This window comes from Leuciscus leuciscus (assembly GCF_965113295.1).
Source record: "Leuciscus leuciscus genome assembly, chromosome: 23".
NCBI classification, from domain to species: domain Eukaryota; kingdom Metazoa; phylum Chordata; class Actinopteri; order Cypriniformes; family Leuciscidae; genus Leuciscus; species Leuciscus leuciscus.
This window is the reverse complement of record NC_138747.1, coordinates 2,315,496-2,335,893: the sequence shown is the minus strand read 5'-3', so window position 1 is coordinate 2,335,893 and position 20,398 is coordinate 2,315,496. Positions and strand designations below refer to the sequence as shown.

Sequence of the window (20,398 nt, the reverse complement as noted above, 5' to 3'; positions counted from 1 at the left end):
GCTCAAACGTTCTGCGTAACACGAGAATGAACCTCATTGGTTCTTGCAGAAGCTCAAACGTTCTGCGTAACACGAGAACGAACCTCATTGGTTCTTGCTGAAGCTCAAACGTGATGCGTAACACGAGAATGAACCTCATTGGTTCTTGCAGAAGCTCAAACGTGATGCGTAACACGAGAATGAACCTCATTGGTTCTCGCACGTCAAGCGAACATGCTTTAGCCCTCGTTTACCACAACTGATGTTATTTGTGTTCATATGCTTTCATATTGTTCATCCGAAAGCCGCTCATGTGCTCTTGCTGTAGAGTCACAGATATTAAATTAGTTTGGTCAAACTGTCCATTCGTCCTCTGAGATCATCATGAAATGACAGAACGCCGCCTGAATCATGAATGACACGATCATAATTATTGATGTCTGGAGAGGTACATGTGTCCTGACACGCCATCACTGTCCAGAAGACCATCACCATCATCAGAGACGAGAGACGCAGCGGAGCTGAAAATAGCAGGACGGCGTGTGATGATCTGTGATTGTATTCTCCAGCATCTGTGCTGACAGATCCGTTAACATGGAGAAATTGATTTACTGTAGACTTCGTTCAGTGTGATTAATCATTAGTGGAATATCACAAGGACTCATTTATGGATCCTCGCGGCACAGTTTCTGTTTTACTGATTGCTGACACTAACAAGTGCTTCAGAAATTCAGAATTTACCTTTATAATACTGGTCTTATTGTGACCGATTCAACCCAGTCTCACAGGAAAATGTACGATGTTTAGAAAAAATTAAAGGGATACTCCACTTTTTTGGGAAATAGGCTCATTTTACAACTCCCCCAGAGTTAAACAGTTGAGTTTTAATGATGTTTAATTAAACAAGGTTCGGGAGGAACAGGTGCAGATGATTAACCTGACAAGAGCAAGTGGAGTGCAATCAGTAATCAACCCAGGACAGTATAAATAACAGCTGAACTTACCTCTGTTCCTCGACAGTTCAGCAGCATCCCACCTCCACCCCAGCTCCTCTCTTCTAGTTCCATCTACCCTATTCTAGTTCCATCTACCCCTACCGGGGGGAGTACTCTGGGTTCGGGCCGAATTCCGAGCTCGTAGCCCTCCCTCCGGACAGCACGCCAAATACGCATAACCCTTACCATAATAAATCATATGTAGATGTGAACTCGTGAACCATTTTCGAATCCATTCAGCCGATCTCCGGGTCTGGCGGTACCACTTTTAGCATAGCTTAGCATAGATCATTGAATCGGACAGGACCATTAGCATCTCTCTCAAAAAAATGACCAAAGAGTTTAGATATTTTTCCTATTTAAAACTTGACTCTTCTGTAGTTACATCGTGTACTAAGACCGACGGAAAATGAAAAGTTGCGATTTTCTAGGCTGATATGGCTAGGAACTATACTCTCATTCCTGCGTAATAATCAAGAAACTTTGCTGCCGTAAGTTACCATGGGTCCAGCAGGCGTAATGATATGACGCAGCGCCTGAAAATAGTCGACCCTATAGTCTACCGAGCTGGGGACTATTTTCAGGTGCTGCGTCATATCATTACGCCTGCTGGACTCATGGTACGGCAGCAAAGTTTCTTGATTATTACGCAGGAATGAGAGTATAGTTCCTAGCCATATCAGCCTAGAAAATCGCACCTTTTCATTTTCCGTCGGTCTTAGTACACGATGTAACTACAGAAGAGTCAAGTTTTAAATAGGAAAAATATCTAAACTCTTTGGTCATTTTTTCGAGAGAGATGCTAATGGTCTTGTCCGATTCAATGATCTATGCTAAGCTATGCTAAAAGTGGTAACGCCAGACCCGGAGATCTGCTGAATGGATTCGAAAACGGTAAAACTCAACTGTTTAACTCTGGGGGAGCTGTAAAATGAGCCTATTTCCCAAAAAAGGGGAGTATCCCTTTAAGCACTAAGATCCATCCTAAACGTCATAACCAACGTCATAATTAGCCACATACTCGCCAAAACGATAAAAGAGTTTTCAATTACGCTGAGATTGTGTTGATTTATCAGTGTACGTGACTTTTTAAGATGAAGAATTGCATGTGACGACTTTTCTTTTCAGCTGACGTCAGCAATGCTCAATTCCTCGTGGATAAAGCCAAATCCCTCCTACATTTTTATTTATCATTAAAATCCCGTTTCTTTTAGAAATACATCAGATTATGGAAGTCAAGTGTTGATTTGCTATAGGCTTTAATTAATTTTAAGATAAAATTATTCTCGTCCCTCAGTTTGTAAAAACTCACAGTATGCATTTATGAAGCAGAAATATGAAGCTTGTAATCTAGTTAAATCACTTTAAATTCTCACGTACAAAAATCAGATCAAGTTGAAATTGTCCTTTCACAGAGTTGAATGAACTTCTGGTGTGACTTTTTCTCTCTCTGGCATCGTCCAGGTTTCAGTATTTCAGAATCAGAATCAGAATCAGAAAGAGCTTTATTGCCAAGTATGCTTGCGCATACGAGGAATTTGTCTTGGTGACAGTAGCTTCCAGTACACATACAATATAAAGTGACAAGACAAGTGACAAGTAACATAGGTATAAATAAAAAAATAGAAAAAAATTAAAATAAAATAAAAATAAAAGATTATAAATTATAAATATATATAAAGTTATAAGGTGCTATAATGAAATGTCTGAGGGAAGTATTGCACATGTTTGTTCCACAGTAGGGGAACATTTAAGTGTTCATGAGGTAGATGGCCTGGGGAAAGAAACTTTTCCTGTGTCTGGTTGTTTTTGTGCTCGGTGCTCTGTAGCGTCGACCAGACGGTAACAGTTCAAACAGAAAGTGTGCTGGGTGTGACGGGTCCAGAGTGATTTTGCGAGCCCTTTTACTCACTCTGGATGAGTGCAGTACTTTGAGTGTGGGAAGGGTAGTGCCAGTGATTCGCTCAGCAGTCCGAACTATCCGCTGTAGTCTACGGAGGTCGGTTTTGGTAGCAGAGCCAAACCAGACGGTGATGGAAGTGCAGAGGATGGACTGGATGACAGCTGAGTAGAACTGTACGAGCAGCTCCTGTGGCAGGTTGAATTTCCTCAGCTGACGCAGGAAGTACAGTCTCTGTTGGGCTTTCTTCACAATAGAGTCTATGTGAGTGTCCCACTTCAGATCCTGAGAGATGGTGGTGCCCAGGAACCTGAATGACTCTACCGCAGTCACAGTGCTGTCCATGATGGTGAGTGAAGGGAGTGCAGGGGGGTTTCTCCTGAAGTCCACGATCATCTCCACTGTTTTGAGCGTGTTCAGCTCCAGCTTGTTATAACTGCACCAAAGAGCCAGCTGCTCCACCTCCTGTCTGTACGCAGACTCGTCACCGTTCCGGATGAGTCCGATAACAGTAGTGTCGTCCGCAAACTTCAGGAGCTTGACAGAGGTGTCTTTAGAGGTGCAGTCATTTGTGTACAGGGAGAAGAGCAGTGGTGAGAGAACACATCCCTGTGGAGCACCGGTGCTGATGGTGCGGCTGTCGGATGTGATTTTGCCCATTCTGACTAGCTGTTGTCTGTCTGTCAGAAAGCTGGTGATCCATTGACAGATGGAGCTAGGGACAGAGAGCTGGGTCAGCTTGGTCTGGAGCAGTGATGGGACGATGGTGTTGAAGGCAGAACTAAAGTCCACGAACAGAATCCTTGCATAGGTCCCTGGTTTGTCCAGATGTTGTAGGGTGTAATGCAGTCCCATATTGACCACATCATCCACAGACCGGTTTGCTCTGTAGGCAAACTGCAGGGGGTCCAGCAAGGGTCCAGTGATGTCCTTCAGATATGCTAACACCAGTCTTTCGAATGACTTCATGGCCACAGATGTTAAGGCAACAGGTCTGTAGTCATTGAGTCCTGTGATCTTTGGTTTCTTCGGGATTGGGATGATGGTGGAGCGTTTAAAGCAGAAAGGGACTTTGCACTGCTCCAGTGATCTGTTGAAGATCAGTGAGAAGATAGAGGCCAGCTGGTCAGCGCAGGTTTTCAGACAGGCTGGTGAAACACCGTCTGGGCCTGGTGCTTTCCTTCTCTTCTGTTTCCTGAAGATCTGACGCACATTATCCTCACTGATCTGAAGTGCAGGGGGGGAGGGGAGGGGGATGGCTGGAGGTGTTGATGGCTGTGTAGAGAGATGGTCAGGGCGGGTATGGGGTGTCTGATCGGGGGTCTCAAATCTACAGTAAAAGACATTCAGCTCGTTCGCAAGATGCTTGTTGCTGTCGATGCTGGGGGATGGTGTCTTGTAGTTGGTAATGTCTTTCAGGCCTTTCCACACTGATGCAGGGTCGTTGGAGGAAAACTGGTTTTCCAGCTTTTTGGCATAGCTCTTCTTAGCCACTTCAATCTCCTTTGTCAATGTGTTCCTGGCCTGATTATACAAGATCCTATCCCCACTCCTGTAGGCATCTTCTTTGACCTGACGAAGCTGTCTGAGTTTTGGTGTGAACCATGGTTTATCATTGTTGAATGATAAGTAAGTCCTGGTAGGGATGCATAAATCCTCACAGAAACTGATGTATGATGTTACAGTCTCTGTGAGCTCGTCCAGATCGCTGGCAGCAGCTTCAAAAACACTCCAGTCAGTGCATTCAAAACAGGCTTGTAAGACCTGCTCTGTGTCGTTGGTCCATCTCTTTACAGTCCTTATTACTGGCTTAGCAGTTTTAAGTTTTTGCCTGTAAGTTGGTAGAAGATGAACCAGGCAGTGATCGGAAAGTCCTAGAGCTGCTCTGGCGACGGAGCGATATGCATCCTTTGTTGTGGTGTAGCAATGGTCCAAAATATTATTGTCTCTGGTGGGGCATGTAATGTGCTTTCCAGCGTGGACATCATGACAGGAACCAAGGTCAGTAACGCAAAACATGTTAGGCAGAATCTGGGATATAAAGCAACCCTGGATCACGTCACCAGTCTCGAGTCGCACGGGTATATCTGTGGCAATAAACAATACATTGTATGGGTCAAAATTATCGAATTTTCTTTTATACCAAAAATCATTAGGATATTAAGTAAAGATCATGTTCCATGAAGATATTTTGTACGTTTCCTACCGTGTATATATATAAAACATGTATTTGTGTGAGTGAATGCAGCACAATCGTGAACATAAATGCACAACTTTAAAGGAGATTTTCTCAATGTTTCGATTTTTTTGAACCCTCAGATTCCAGATTTTCAAAATAGTCGTATCTCGACCAAATATTGTCCTATCCTAACAAACCACACATCAATGGAAAGCTTATTTATATGATGTATAAATCTCAATTTAAACAAATTGACCCATGTGACTGGTTTTGTGGTCCAGGGTCACATATGTCCCAAAGTACTCAATAAAAATCCACTTCCCCTCCACTAAAGCTCTCAAACCTCACGCATGCTTGTACTCGGTCATAAAATGCTTTAAATGAACTGCACCAGGTTTAACGTCAATGCATTGGTTTTCTTGTCTACACATTTGAGATCTACAGTATATGGGGGTCAATTTGAGTCTGTTAATCACACAAAGCATCATGAAGACCTCAAGGATAGCGTGCAAATCCAGTACAAGTCCTACAGGTTTTAACAGCGTGAGTAAATGATCCTTTAATGCTCATCTGAGATTTAAAATGTCCAGGTTGTGTCCTAAATCGGTGGATGAGATTCCCCGTACGCCTGTAATTGTTTATTTCGAGACGAACGTCCCGGCGCCGGGATAAATCCGAGCGGCGGTCGCTTCTCTCCGCGGTGGCCTCGTCTCACATCCGCTTTTTCCTCATCAACATTCACCCAGCCGGAGAAAATTAATTCTATTAAAGGGCTCAATTCCCTCCGCCAGACCTCACTGTTTAAACATCTTTTTAGTGTATGATTAGAGCATATTTCCCAAACCTGGCTGGGAGTGGCGGCTGGGTCGGGGAGGTCGAGCGAATGAAAGAGGACGACTTCATTGTGCGCTGACTGGACCATAAATCATCGGGCGATTTCTATAAATCACGGCAGATGGCAGGGAGCGAGCGCGGGCTCGTGGGAGTCCTCGGCCCCGGTGCATGCAGGGAAGAGCGGACTGCAGTGTGGATGAGATGCAGACCTGGAGGTCTCGGAGACCCACCTCTTCATACTGGCCCGCGTTTAACACTGATTAATATGTATGCGCGCCTCGGCTCCCTCGGCCCATGTGAGGCCTGTCAGACTGACATTAGATGTCTCGTGTTCGGGGAGTCCGAGGCCGTCCTGTCATCCATTCTGATTATGAAGATGTAATTGAGCAGACTATGAAATTTAATGCGGTCGCATTGCAGCAGCGCCGGACTCAATGTCATTACCTCAACACGAGCGAACCGACGACGAGACTCTCGCAGATGTGCCTTTGACAGATAATGAGACCGGTTGTGGTGTGAATCGGGTTTTAACAACTATTAAAATGTTCATTTGCATAAATTCTTTCATGCAAATCGATGTGGATTTGATCATTCTGTGCATTTCCCTGAGAATCGAACCCATGACCTTGGTGTTGCAAGCACTTTTTGACCTAAGAATAAAAAGATCTACAAAGATTCAAAGGTAGAACCGCATGAGTTTCTCTCTTGCAGATTTATGAATTAGGCTTGTAAATTTCAGCTAAGGAATCTCTGACAGGGTCAGAAGTCAGAGGTCAAATGTCATGCTTCGAACAATCTGAATTCGGAATAGCATATATGGCAGAAATAGTACGACAGGAATGCTATTTTGTGCTGATGAGAATAAGTGGATCTAAATGCAGCATTAACTCGGAGATGATAATTAAAACTGAAGAGACAATCAGTAAAATCTAATAATGTATGATGTGTTATGTGTCCCAATACTAGTGTACAATACTCACTCTAAAGTACTTTACTACCATCATCAGCAAACTTTCTGTACAAAGCGAGTGTGTGAATGGAGATGAAGCGTCAACATGAACTCTGAATGACTGTTTGCTTTCTTAATTCATGGACTTACTGTGTGTTTCCAGCGAGAGTGTCGATCTGTTTGTTCTCCACTTCCGGTCTGAAACGCGTCCGTCTTCTCGTGTTTGAAGTGTAACCTGCGTGTTGACCTTGATTTACACACTCACACACACTCTGCTCACACACATTCACACAGACACATTTATGGTTCTGCTGTTTTACTGCACGTCTGGATCATTTAAATAGCTCCTGAAATACACCTCCGTTTATACATCTGCTCATTTACTGACACTGTCATCTTATAAAAACACACAGAACTGATATTAAATGTCAGTTACTGATATGCATTTTTACCTCTAAATGCAATTGTGTTTAACAAACCACATACAGAGGAAACGAAGCTGTGTGTGTGTGTGTGTGTGTGTGTGTGTGTGTGTGTGTCATCAATCACTGTTTAGTTACTTAAAGTTAGCTATTAAATCATAAAAAATAAATATAATAAATAATGTATATCTGCACCAGATTAGGCTTCGTCCTCCACTAGGGGGCGTGTAATGCTGATAATTCACTCGATGTGTTTATGACTTGTTGCATTCCTGATATCGTCCCACAGTAAGTAGGTCTACCGTAGTAAACTGGGTCACTGCAGCTTATTACAGACTCCCTCGGGGATTCAAAAACACTTTTCTTTAATAATCTTTAAAAGCTGCATTTATACTACCGTTCAAAAGTATGTGGCCAGTGAGATTTTTTGAAATGTTTTTTAATAAAGTATCTCATACAGTACAGGCCAAAAGTTTGGACACATTACTATTTTAAATGTTTTTGAAAGAGGTTTCTTCTGCTCATCAAGCCTGCATTTATTTGATCAAAAATACAGAAAAAAATGTAATATTGTGATATATTATTACAATTTAAAATAATTGGTTTTCAATTTATTATACTTTAAATGATCATTTTTTTCTGTGATGCAAAGCTGAATTTTCAGGATCATTACTCCAGTCTATCACATGATCCTTTAGAAATCATTCTAATATTCTGATTTATTATGAGTGTTGGACACAGTTCTGCTGCCTAATATATTTGATGAATAAAAGGTTCAAAAGAACTGCATTTATTCAAGATAAAAAAAATATATTTTCTAATAATATAAATCTTCTTTACTATCACTTTTGATCAATGTAACACATCCTTGCTGAATAAAAGTATTGATTTATTTCAAAAAAAGAAAGAAAAAAATGACTGACCCCAAATGACTGACCAGTAGTGGATATTGATGTTACAAAAGATTTCTATTTTTAAAACATTTGCTTTTTTTTTTTTTTTTTTTTTCATCAAAGTATCCTAAAAAAGTATCACAGGTTATGAAAAAATAACATAAGTTTCCAACTTTGATAATGAATCATCATATTAGAATGATTTCTAAAGGATCATGTGATAGACTGGAGTAATATAATAAATTGAAAACCAATTCTTTTAAATTGTAATAATATTTCACAATATCACATTTTTTTTCTGTATTTTTGATCAAATAAATGCATGCTTGATGAGCAGAAGAAACTTATTTCAAAAACATTAAAAATAGTAATGTTTCCAAACGTTTGGCCTGTACTGTAACTCACCAAGGCTGCATTGATTTATTTGATAAAAAATACAGAAATATTTTCAGTTTAAAATAACAGTTTTCTATGTGAATATTTAGTAAAGTGTAATTTATTCCTGTGATCAAAGTCCTGAATTTTCAGCATCATTACTCCAGTCTTCAGTGTCACATGATCCTTCACAAATCATTCTAATATGAGGATTTGATGATCAAGAAACATTTATGATTATTATCAATGTTGAAAACACCAGGAAACGTGATGCATTTTTTCCCCCCAGGATTCTTTGATGAATAGGAATGTTTTGTAACATATATATAAGATATATAAAGAAACATCTAAAGAAATATAAATGTCTTTACTGACACTTTTGATTAATTTAATGAGTCCTTGCTAAATAAAAGTTTTTAAAAAAAGCATAGTGACCCCAAACTTTTGAACAGTAGTATATATCTAAACATAAATGGCAGAGCTGCATTAATTTAAACTTAATCCAAAATGCATTTATAACTTCAACCGCAGATCATGTTTATATGTATAAAGTAAGATCTAATATAATGCAGGAGACTGGATATAGTTGCATGTGTTCTCTGGGTGTATGAAAGACTGATTGTTGTGGTTTAACGGCGGGTAAAGGATGTCTTCCTCTGAGCCGCTGGATTTATGACGGTGTCCGGGCTCCAGGCCCTCGGCCCCTCTGATCTGCTTTAGCTCGGATGACCTTTGACCCCCGGGGCCGCCAGGGACACACGCTCCGCCCTGATTGGCCGAGGGCTGGTTTTGGAGCGCTCGCGTCAATCGGTCTCTGTGTTTAACGGCGACTGGGCCGCGGCCAGAACTCACATCTGTTTGAAATTGCCACCTTTGCTAATTACTACGATTTCTTTTGTTTGTTATTGTTTGTTTTGTGATCCATAAACACAGTTTAATGGTCAAAGCCTGTACGGTATCAGCGGGGGGCATGTTGTGCTCCCTTTCATACCTCACCGTAAACGATCTGTTTTTGTAGTATGAAAACACAGAAATGCTCAGATTAGTATGCATTAACTCATCCAATGCAGTCGTGTGTGTTGCAAAACACATTTCATATTGCTCAATCGATCAGCTTTGGGGAACGTTAATGGCTTTAATCCATGAGTGTATGTTTGGATGGTTTTATCACTATTCATATTGTTTGTAATAATTGTGAATGTAATATTAGTATGTTTTTGTCGTGTTTTTAACTGTAAAATGAATGCATTTAAATTCCCTTGTGAATCAAAAGAACAGTTTCTGTTTGATTTGAACATAATCAATGTGTTTATAATCAATGTTTTCTTTATTTCATCACAAAATGACACTTTATCATCACCCAGCTCTTTATATTATATATATATGTGTGTTTACAGTATATCATCACAAAATGTAAACAAAAATATACTCTAAAACATTTTTCTTAAGTTCCCAGTAAGTTATGAAAATGTTATTTCTGAGTGTTTCAAATGTCTAGTTGTTTTAAAAACATTTGTTCTTGATTAGATGAAGGTTGACTAAACATATTTTTGTAATAATTTTGCAAACATTAGGGGAACGTTACTTTTGAATGTTCTCTGAACGTAACAGTAACATTTAAAAAACGTTAAACGAATTTCTGATAAAAAAGTAATATAAATGACGTTTCTGCACTCTAAAAAACGCTTCGTTGGCTGAACAACCATTACTTATAAAAGTAATTCGATTAACACAAAAAACTTAGTATTCATAACTTTTCAACCTCTACTTAACATATATAGTGTGTGTAACACAAAAATATAAGTTACCAGGTGAACTTAAATGTATGCATAAATAAAATGAAAAAACACAAGTCAAATCAACTACTATAACAACTGCGTCAAAATTAAGTAAATCTAGCATAACATTTTAAGTAACTATATGAGCCACGTGATATGCAATTTCCCGTGATGCCTTTCCAGCAAAAAATTGGAGCAATTTTGTGAAGCACACGAAGATGGTGAAAAGGTATGCTTAAAGCAGGGCTATGCAGTTTCGGGAATTTCTTTGCTGTATTCTCGCTTTTTGCTCGCAGGTTTCTCTCTAGAGCTCCCCCCACAGCTTCGGAATAGATATTTGACAACACTGTTGTAAAAACTCGTTGTTGATTCTCAGACACCAGAGACTATAGATCAACGACATCAAAGCAGATGGGACATTCTTTAAAACGTCTTCTTCATTCGGGTTCGGACAGCGTGAGGGAGCGCAATAATGACAGCATTTTAGCAGATTTCTTTTGGCCGTAAAGCAATTGTTTACATCGCGAGACCTGATATCACGCGAGACTTCCTGACGCAGCGGCCGGCGGCCCGCCGGCTCAAAGTTGCAAGTGCGGATTTTCCGCTCACGGGCACCAGGGGGGTGCGAAACGACCACCATTCAATCCGAAATAAGTAATATAACCATTCCAATGACTCCGAAGCTGTTCAGTTCAGGTAAAAAAGTTACTTAGAGCACCTTTAACTTTCTATAAACTTAGTAAAATATAAGATTTTGACGTTTTAACATTAATAAACACTTGTTTATTGTGTTAGTGGGTGAAGATTTTCTGAAACGCAACGTGATGAAGACACTGAAAAGAGGTAAGCTTAATTTTTTTAACTTAAGGTACACTCGTTTATTGCATTTTTGGTCAAGAAATTAAGTTTTAAACTGAATTTTCAACAATTAGAAACGTGTTACTTACGAATAGGCCCTACGTATGAAAACGTTTGTAGACTACATATTAGTTGATGTAGCCTATTTGAGAACCAGATTTGAACGAACGTTGTATTAATGTCATAACGCTTGTTCATGCATAACTTTGAGGGAACATCGGCAGAACATTCACTGTTCGCTGGGAATCTGCTAAATAAGGCATGAAGATATTAAGATACTGCAAACATTAACATCATCATTTTCTGTAAAGCTGCTTTGAAACAATGTGTGTTATGAAAAGCTCCATATAAATGCATTTGACTTGATTTGGCCAATAAAGAGTTTGGCCGTTTCCAGCAGAAGAGCAGAAGATCTCACATTCATGAATTCCTCTGGTAGATCACACTTTAAAGAGGAGCAGCCCCATTAGCCTCTTCTCTCTTTTCTCCCTTCCCTCTTTTTTTTCTCGACCCGTTCCTCGTTCTCGTCCAGCTGGCGTCTCACCAGGGCTTCTCTTTCCCCAGCGAGACCCTTCAAACACTTCGTTAAAAAGGACAACTGAGGCAAATGTTATAGCGCGAGTCCTTGGCTGAACAGTAAACTCAGTTCTGGATCTGATCTTCACACACAGTGGATGTGATGCTGATGAATATCTGTAACAGCGGCTGCGTCTCAATCCATCCACACTACTTAGGCTACTGTACATCACTAGTCTAAAGTTTGGGCACATCTGCATAAACAAACAAACAAAATCTGATATTTGTGCTGATTTTTGTCATGCATTAAATAATTTTGATCAAAATGTTTTTTTAGAAGCACAAATTGAAGTGTGTCCAAACTTTTACTGGTGTTGTAGTGATCAAGATTAGGATTAGTGCATCCCAAAGAGAGCCAGAAGTGCAAAACAACATACTATTTTATCTGTCTTGTTTTCTGCGCATTCTTTCTGAAGCAAAAGACAAGTAAATATGAGTTTAACCCTATAAATCCTACTGTATCATATTTGATACACACATTTCTAAGGCCTCTAAATGATCATCATGATCAAAACTTTGCTGATAAACCTGTCACACACAGTCAATACACTCCTTCTGTCTCTGATTGGTAAGTTTAGACTTTTTTAGCAAGTAAAATCTTTAAGTATAATTGTACAAACCTTCAACTCGTGCTTCATGTGTCTTTCTGCTGGGAAATCCGCACTTATTTTTATAAAGTAAACGTAGAATAACTTTTATATTGTTAGTATTATTTAAATATGAACACTTACTGGACTGAAGCAACATGTTTTCTTGATTATCTACTTTTTTTTTTTTTTAAGGAAAAATTATGTTCAAATGTGAGGCTTTGAGGAAGATTTATTTATGAATCTCTCAATATTTTATTGCATTGCATATGTTTTAAAACTACAGAGCTTTGATCATAAAACTAAGCATTTACATATTATTGGCAGATATAGAGTGATGACTGATATTTATATGCATTTGTATGTCAATATCTGTTATGCTGTTATAAAGATCTCATTGATTTACATCACAAGCATCAGATTTTCATCTTCATTTTTGGCCATAAACATCATAATCTGCACCAAATTGGATATTTTTGCTCAGTTTGGGCCTCTGAATAGAATTGAGCTGTTTTTTTCCCCTCCATATTCTCACTATATCAGACTATATGAGGCATAAAAGCCTGATGTATGAAATATGATCAAATGTGATTCTTAATAAAAAAAATCTGAGGCTTTACAGGCCCAAAAGATCTTCCCAAACTATTTCACATCATCCATACTGTGGCGTATTTTAATCGGAGTTGATGATGTGGTGAACGTGTCTCTGATGAGATCAGGAGCGTGAATGAAGAGCATAAACAGAGGGATGTTGATTTCTTCTGGACTGTGAGTTCTCGTAATGATTGTAAGCAGGTTTGTTTGAGTGTAGATCTGAACATCACTGATCTGGAATGCCTCTTCAAATCCTCTGTGTGTTCTGTGTTTTCTCAATGCTCTCTCTTTCATCTCGCTCTGAGGAGTGAACGCTGCTCCTGTCATTGCTTTTCTCTTGTTTAGATTTCAGTTTCCGCTCTTCTTGCATGAGCAGCGCTGGGTGGATCACGCACAAACTGAACATTACTGAATACAAACATGAGGAAACTTGTAGTTAGTACCGTAATCTATTACATTACACACTGTAATCGGATTACTTTTGACCGAACTCGTTTAGCACATTGATTTGAATAGGACAGTCGTGTAGCATATTGATTGAAAAATGCAAAAAAATTATTCCACTTTTTATCATCAACAACATGAAGTGCATTAAACTTCACATTACATCAGGCTTTTTTAAACTGGGGTTAGAAACTGCAGAGGGTTCATAAATCGATGAAAAGCTCTTAAAAATTATTTTAAAATATAAACAATCACTAAAACACTTACTAAAAATATGCAATGTTTTATTTGTTTATGCAGTGTGTGGCTGCTCAATTTCCCATGCAATTATAGCATCCAGTCTGTGTGTGTGCAATTCCACAAAACTGGAAAACTTTCTAAACATACAAGCAATACGCTTGTTTAAAAAGTACATCTTAAAAGGATAAGAAATAATTAGAAAGAATCATTGAATGAATAATTTACTGCCACTTTGTGAATATTAAGTAATCATGTAATCAATAAAAAGTAAGTGTACTAGCCTACCTACTCTGATTATGAATATTTTATAAAATCTAATTAAAACTTTTTGGAATCTGATTACGTAATCCAGATTACAAACAGGAAACGTTCTCCGAATTTATGTTCGTCAAACATTTTTAAATGTTACTTGTTTTAGAATGTTCAAAAGTAACGTTCCCATGATGTTTGCAAAATGGAATGTTCCCTTAACGTTCGCATATAACCCGGGAAAAAAACCCTGGATGTTCATGTATCATTCAGAAATAGCGTTTTCATAACTTAAACTGGATAATGACGCATAATTGTGGCACCGTGCGCAATATGCATGTTGAGGCGATGGCGCTCGTCGTGGATCCCGCAGATACAGCACTTCACTTCAGTCAGATATCTTTAGTTTGTCTGTCTGGGAAAACGAGGAAAAGGCGTTCGAGGTCAAGGGCAGCAGCTGTGAAGGTGGAACGCGTTCTCCAGCATCCAGCCCGCAATCGCCTGTCAGGAAGCCCCCAAAACGCAGACATTAATGCAAATTATAGTTTGATAATTTAATAACTCGACCGGCATGATCTGTCCGTTTTATTGTAATTATCATCAGCCAGGGGGTTGCGTTCCATCATGCTAAAATAAACATCATCTATCATCCTTGCTGATGATTAGCCCGTGACAGGCCGGGAAGCTGGTTTGCATAAATCAGGCCTGATGGCGTCCGGCTCGATTTTCCACAGGCCCAGATTAGACGGCGTCCGCTGGGCAAGATATAAGGTCATTGTCGTGGCAATAATCAGAGTTCGGTGTGTTTCAAACATCCAGCTAGTTAGTTCATGTAGTCTAAAGCTGTGCAGGCTGGATGCAAAATTAGTTTCGATTCAGAATTAATATTTCATAAAACAATCAGCAAATCCTAACATGCATCTTTTGTTTTCCTAGAAAATCATACAGATTGAAACGACACAAAGGTGAGTAAATCAGGACAGAATTTGCATATTTGCATGAACTGTGAAGGCAAGACAGCACAGGTGAATTATGTAACATTTTTAACTAATAGATATCACATACTTTCCTAGTTGATTACAGTACATTAAGACAATGGTTTATTTTGTATTACAAGTTTTAATACAATATTACAATATGCAAATGATGCATTATTAAATTAAATATTCACCAAAAAAATTGCATAGGACTACATTTCCATTAATCAGATTAATATGTCAACACTTTCACCATGTTTTTAGGAATAAAATGTATAAATCTGGCGAAGGATATATATAGATCGGTATAAAACTGTAAAGTTTGGTGTGTGTAAAGCTGCTGAAGTGGAGATTTCTGACTCACGGTTTAAAGAATATATATGTAAGAATTTTCATGTATTAATTTCTTTTTTATTGCCAATGTGTGAACAGCTTATATAACGAGACCTTCCCCGAGTCCCCCGGTTCTCTATGAAAGCCTGTAGACTGATGTTTATGTAAAGGACTTGAGTCGTTTTTCCCGGGAAAATCAAAAGCATGAGACGTTTACTCCCGAGAGCCTCTTATCCGTTCAATGACACATGAAATGAATGAATGCTTATACAATGTTCAGGATAATATTATGAAACAGCCGTTCTGTACTGTAATGTTAGTGTGGATTCATTCATACTGTAGTCTCAGATTGCCAGATCTATGTAGTCTATAGTCTCAAATATACTTTATATTCAAACTATCATAACAGTGTAATTTTAATGAGCTCATCTGTCGACATGATGCCGGTGAATCTCAGATCTGCTGTAAACACACACATGACTATGATCAGATGCTTTCTGAACTGATGCTTTCTCATTTCTGTGTGTTTATTCTGTTATTGAGAGGAAAGATCAGCACATATTTACATATTCATCTAGAGTGGCTCTCAGCAGTGGACGGCGTTGGGATGTTCACTAACAGTATATCACTGCAAAGCTATTTTCAACTTCTTTTTACTTCTAAGCAAAGAACGAAAAAGAACTTCGCCGTGAGTAAATCTGCAAAATACACCAAAATCTTGCATGAAAAAACTATTAATTTGCTTGTAGTGTCTTGCATTATTTTAAATACAGAAATTAAATCTCAGAAAGTCACTCTCACTAACTTTGAGGAAACAAATATTTTTTATAAGTGTTGTTTTTAGTCTAAATGTTTTAACTACTTGTCTTGATGTATAGTTATTAGAAAGCAGAAGTGTTTCATGCAGTCAAACATAGTCGTTGAATGAAAGAGACAGCGTTTATATTTCTTCTGGGGCCTTTAGTGTTTGAACTGTTACATGAGGGAAGATCTCTGAATCTAAGGCCGCTCTCTCTCTCTCTCTCTCTCTCTCTCTCTCTCTCTCTCTCTCTCTCTCTCTCTCTCTGTTACCACAACAGAAGACGCTCCAAACGGACAGGCTTTGTGAAGATGTAAGCTGCATTATTTATGTTCAAACCGCCGTTACGTTGTTGACCCGTGTGCATTGAGATGAAAGCGAGGTGGCCGCTGTGTTTTGGGTTTGGGCCCCGGAGTCCTCCGGCTGTTTGTCTTGTCAGGGTAAGAGGGATTGTACAGGGAAGGCTGTTTTTTCCTTTAGTTTAAAGGGATGGTTGATTATGATTTCACTTTTCTAACTTCAGTTAGTGTGTAATGTTGCTGTTTGATCATAAACAACATCTGCAAAGTTACAACGCTCAAAGTTCAAAGCAAAGGGAGATATTTGCTTTTAAAGAAATCGCTTTTTAAGGACTACAACAAACGGCTGGTAGAGACTACACCACATTCCTCCCGGGTTAGTGACATCACCAACCCTAAAATTTACATAAACCCCGCCCCCGGAACACGATTTATAGATTCATGACAGAATATGCTAATCAATGACTAGAATAGAACTACATATAAGATACATAAATTCATCAACTAACCATTCAGAAATGTTGTCTCTTCTTCTCGAGTCTCTCCATCTTTCTGACTCCGGTTTGAACATAAAAGGCTAAAAGGTTTTGAAATTTTCAGTGCATGAAAAAGCACACAAACTGTTGTAGCTCCGCCCCCTGCGCCGGGAGCAGCAGCTCATTTGCATTTAAAGAAACAGACACAAAAAACAGTGCTTTTTTGCTCACCCTCAAAAAGTGACAATTTTAACATGCTATATAAAAATATCAGTGGGGTATTTTGAGGTAAAACTTCACACACACACTCAGGGGACATCAGAGACTTATTTTACATCTTGTGAAAAGGGCATTATACCACCCCTTTAACTCATTTTCATGACACTCTACATGCATATTTCTAATCAGGGCTTGACAATACCACTCTCCAACCCGCCAAATGTGGGTGCTTTCATTGCAATGTAGTGTTGTCAAAAATCTCGATTATTATTTTATCTCGATTATCAGCATTATTTTACTCATTCCCGCAGATTTTGTACTCACACCCAAAGTGCGTGCTCATAATGCCGCCTCTCAGTTCTTTTTCGCTGCTTATTGCACTTAAACAGTCAAATACACACAAAATAATGTCAAAATCATCAGTTCAGTTGTGTTTTAAGTGAACATAAACAGTTGAGAAAGAAAACACATGTGTAACAGTATAACAGATCCGTGTGTCAGGTCTTAAAGTGACAGCAAATTATGAGATAATATGAAAAATATGGTGTTGCCATGGATCCATCCAAAATTTTGCCCAGGAAGTGGCTAGTAATTCTGGAAAACCACTAGCCTCAGTGGCTGGTGAGCAAAAAAGTGAATGTCCTGTTTCTAATATATAGCCTATAGCCTATATTCTTGTTTTTTTATGGAATATTGCAGTATTTATTATATGGTTTATCAGTGCACATCATTATTTTTTTAATTCATGTGCCTCATAATCTTGAATCAGAATAACTTCCCCCTCCCTCTTGCAGCTCATCTCGTTTCTTCTCTAATGACGAGGGCGGAGCAACCTGTCACTCACATGAGATCAGCCAATAGCAAATCACAAACTTCCAAATCAGTTCCCCACAGACAAAAGCCCCGCCCACATTTGTTCTTGTTCCAGAAGTGTTTCACTCGTGTAGAAAAGGCTATAGCGCAACTTCCCTTTCATACTGGATTTAACAATAATACCCATGTTAGGTGGTATACAGTAGTGTGCAGAAGCCTGTGTGTGTAAGCGGCGCAACAGCGTCCAACTCAAGGTCTTGACTTGATCTCTGACCTCCTCGTGTCTTTATCTTCGCGTTTAGGCTGACCTGCATGCCAAGGGGATGCTGGGAATGTTTTCCCACCTATAATGTGTGTGTTCAACACCTCGGGTGCTAAAAGCTGCTGGCGTTTCGTGAAGTGAAAAACCTGCTCTAAATTTAACTGGAGGACACGCTCTTATTTTCCCTCCTTCATAGACGGATGGAGGGAGAAATGAAGAGACGGATGGATGATAGATGAGAGCTTGTCTGTCAAATATGAAGAAATAGTCCAGATTAATACAACAGATCAAAAATAAATGGTAAAGCTTTACAATAAAGTCTCATTTGTTAACTAATATATATATATATATATACATATATGAAACCTTATTATAAAGTTATTGGTTACACTTTATTTTACAGTATGTGAAGTTACCCAAGAAACTAGCTGGTTTACTGTACTGGTTTATATAACCCAGTTATTGTAATTGCTATAATAAATACACAGTGTGCATGTTCATGCGGAGCCGGACTGTAAGAGAAAGTGCTGTGAAATAAGAAAGGCATCCGACAGTGAATATCTCCACTTGTTTGATGAGCTTTTCATGGAGCGATTAGGATCATCTATTACTGAAACATGGCTCGACGTCCAAGAGCGTAACGAAAACATCCGTCTCTTCAGATCAAAATGGATCCTGCATATCACAAGAGCTCTTTATCACAATTGTCCCTAAAAGTCCCAAAAACAGATGGTATGTTATTTCAAAACAGATGCTATTTTGCATAGAAACATGGCATGAATATTTATGTGTAATTATTCCATGACACTGACAGACCTGGAGTCCAGAATTCCTCTGGCGGGCCGCTGCAAATAAAATAATAAAAAAAATCACGGAGAGAATAAGAAATATAGTTGTAGGGACACAAAAACCGTCTCACTTACAGATTTGTAAGATAACTTACTCCTTTCTAATTGAATTTACAGATCTCGGACGTAAGAATCGGCTCATTTTTGTAGTGAGCGTGTTCATGTTCATGCAGGATCTACACACCACTTTCTTCCCACCTTTAGTGTGATTAATGTCTGTCCCGTACCAGCACACGTTCTCGTCTTTCTCCCTGCTTCCGCGGCTGAACTGACCTGGAACCAGATCCTCGGGACCTGCAGTCGTGCTGTTGTCGCTGGTGTGTGTTACGTACGTGTGTGTGTGTGTGTGTGTGTGTGTGTGCTGGTACGGGACGGTTGCATGAGGGCTGTCAGCTCCCGGGGGTTTGTGAGGGAGTTACAGCTGCGAGTGTGTGCGTCCAGATGGAGCTTGTTTCTGCTAAATCTAAACCACCCTATAACACTTAAGTTAGCATTCCTGGTAAAGCTGAACCACATGCAGAGGAGATGAGTGTGTGTGCACAAACAAATACACACAATTACAATCATGAGCTGGAAGTCTCTCTGGAATATAATAGTAGTGTACTGTATATAAACTTCACAGTATACTCTGAGATGCATGCATGCATACATTAGGCAACAAAAAACTAACTTTAGCACGCTTCGTTTTGATCACATGACCTCAGTATTTTGCATGTTGGAAGCATTCAAACAGTAAAGCATTGCACTAGCGACGCCATATTAGTGGCTTAAAATCAATGGATTTTTGTGAGTGCAGCCGAAATGTACAATTTCATTTGTTTTAATGAATAGAGTGAAGTTTTTCTTATTGATATTTTTCAGTATTGCATGAAATATTATTCATAGAGTGCTTTTCAAGGTATTCAAAGATGCTTTACAGGAGATAAAAATATCAAATGCACTATACAAACAACAAAAGCAATATAATAGAATAGTAACATTTTAGTAAAAAAATTAAAATAATATATATATTTATTAACTTTTCAGAGAATATTTTTACTGAACTTTGTGCAATGCATTCTGGGATTTTTGCGAAAGATACATGTGATGCCTGGATAAAAGAAGGTACTTTAGAAAGAAACTTAATAATGCTAGCTATACTATATCTGTATACAGACTTTATATCAGTAGATTATATAGATTATATAATGGCTTAAAATGCTGTCTCGGTTTGGAACAGAACATTATAAAAGCACACACCAGATATAGTGATATCAGCCTTGCTTTTTGCTGTTCAAGGCAATTAACAAGAGACACTTTACATGAGATACAAATATCAAAAGCAGTATAAAAAGCATAAAAATAAGAAAAGTATTACAATATAACCAATAGCAAATCATAAATCATATTTTTTTATTTACATTTTTTAAATGTTTATTCACTTGTGCAATGCATGGGATTTTCGGTGAAGGACACATGTGATGCTTGGCTAAAAGAAGGTACTTTAATCCATGATGCCTTGAAATGCTGTCTAGGTAGGG

At 38.8% G+C, this 20,398-nt stretch overlaps 1 long non-coding RNA gene across 1 annotated transcript; it reads right to left on the bottom strand.

Moving 5' to 3' along the window:
- Nucleotides 1-18,464: 18,464 nt before the first annotated feature.
- On the bottom strand, nucleotides 18,465-19,703 carry LOC309487449. The gene is made up of 3 exons (XR_014201854.1): nucleotides 18,974-19,703; nucleotides 18,847-18,875; nucleotides 18,465-18,740 (listed from the first exon to the last, which is right to left on the bottom strand). It is a non-coding gene; the product is annotated as an uncharacterized lncRNA (long non-coding RNA).
- Between the last annotated feature and the right edge of the window lie 695 nt (nucleotides 19,704-20,398).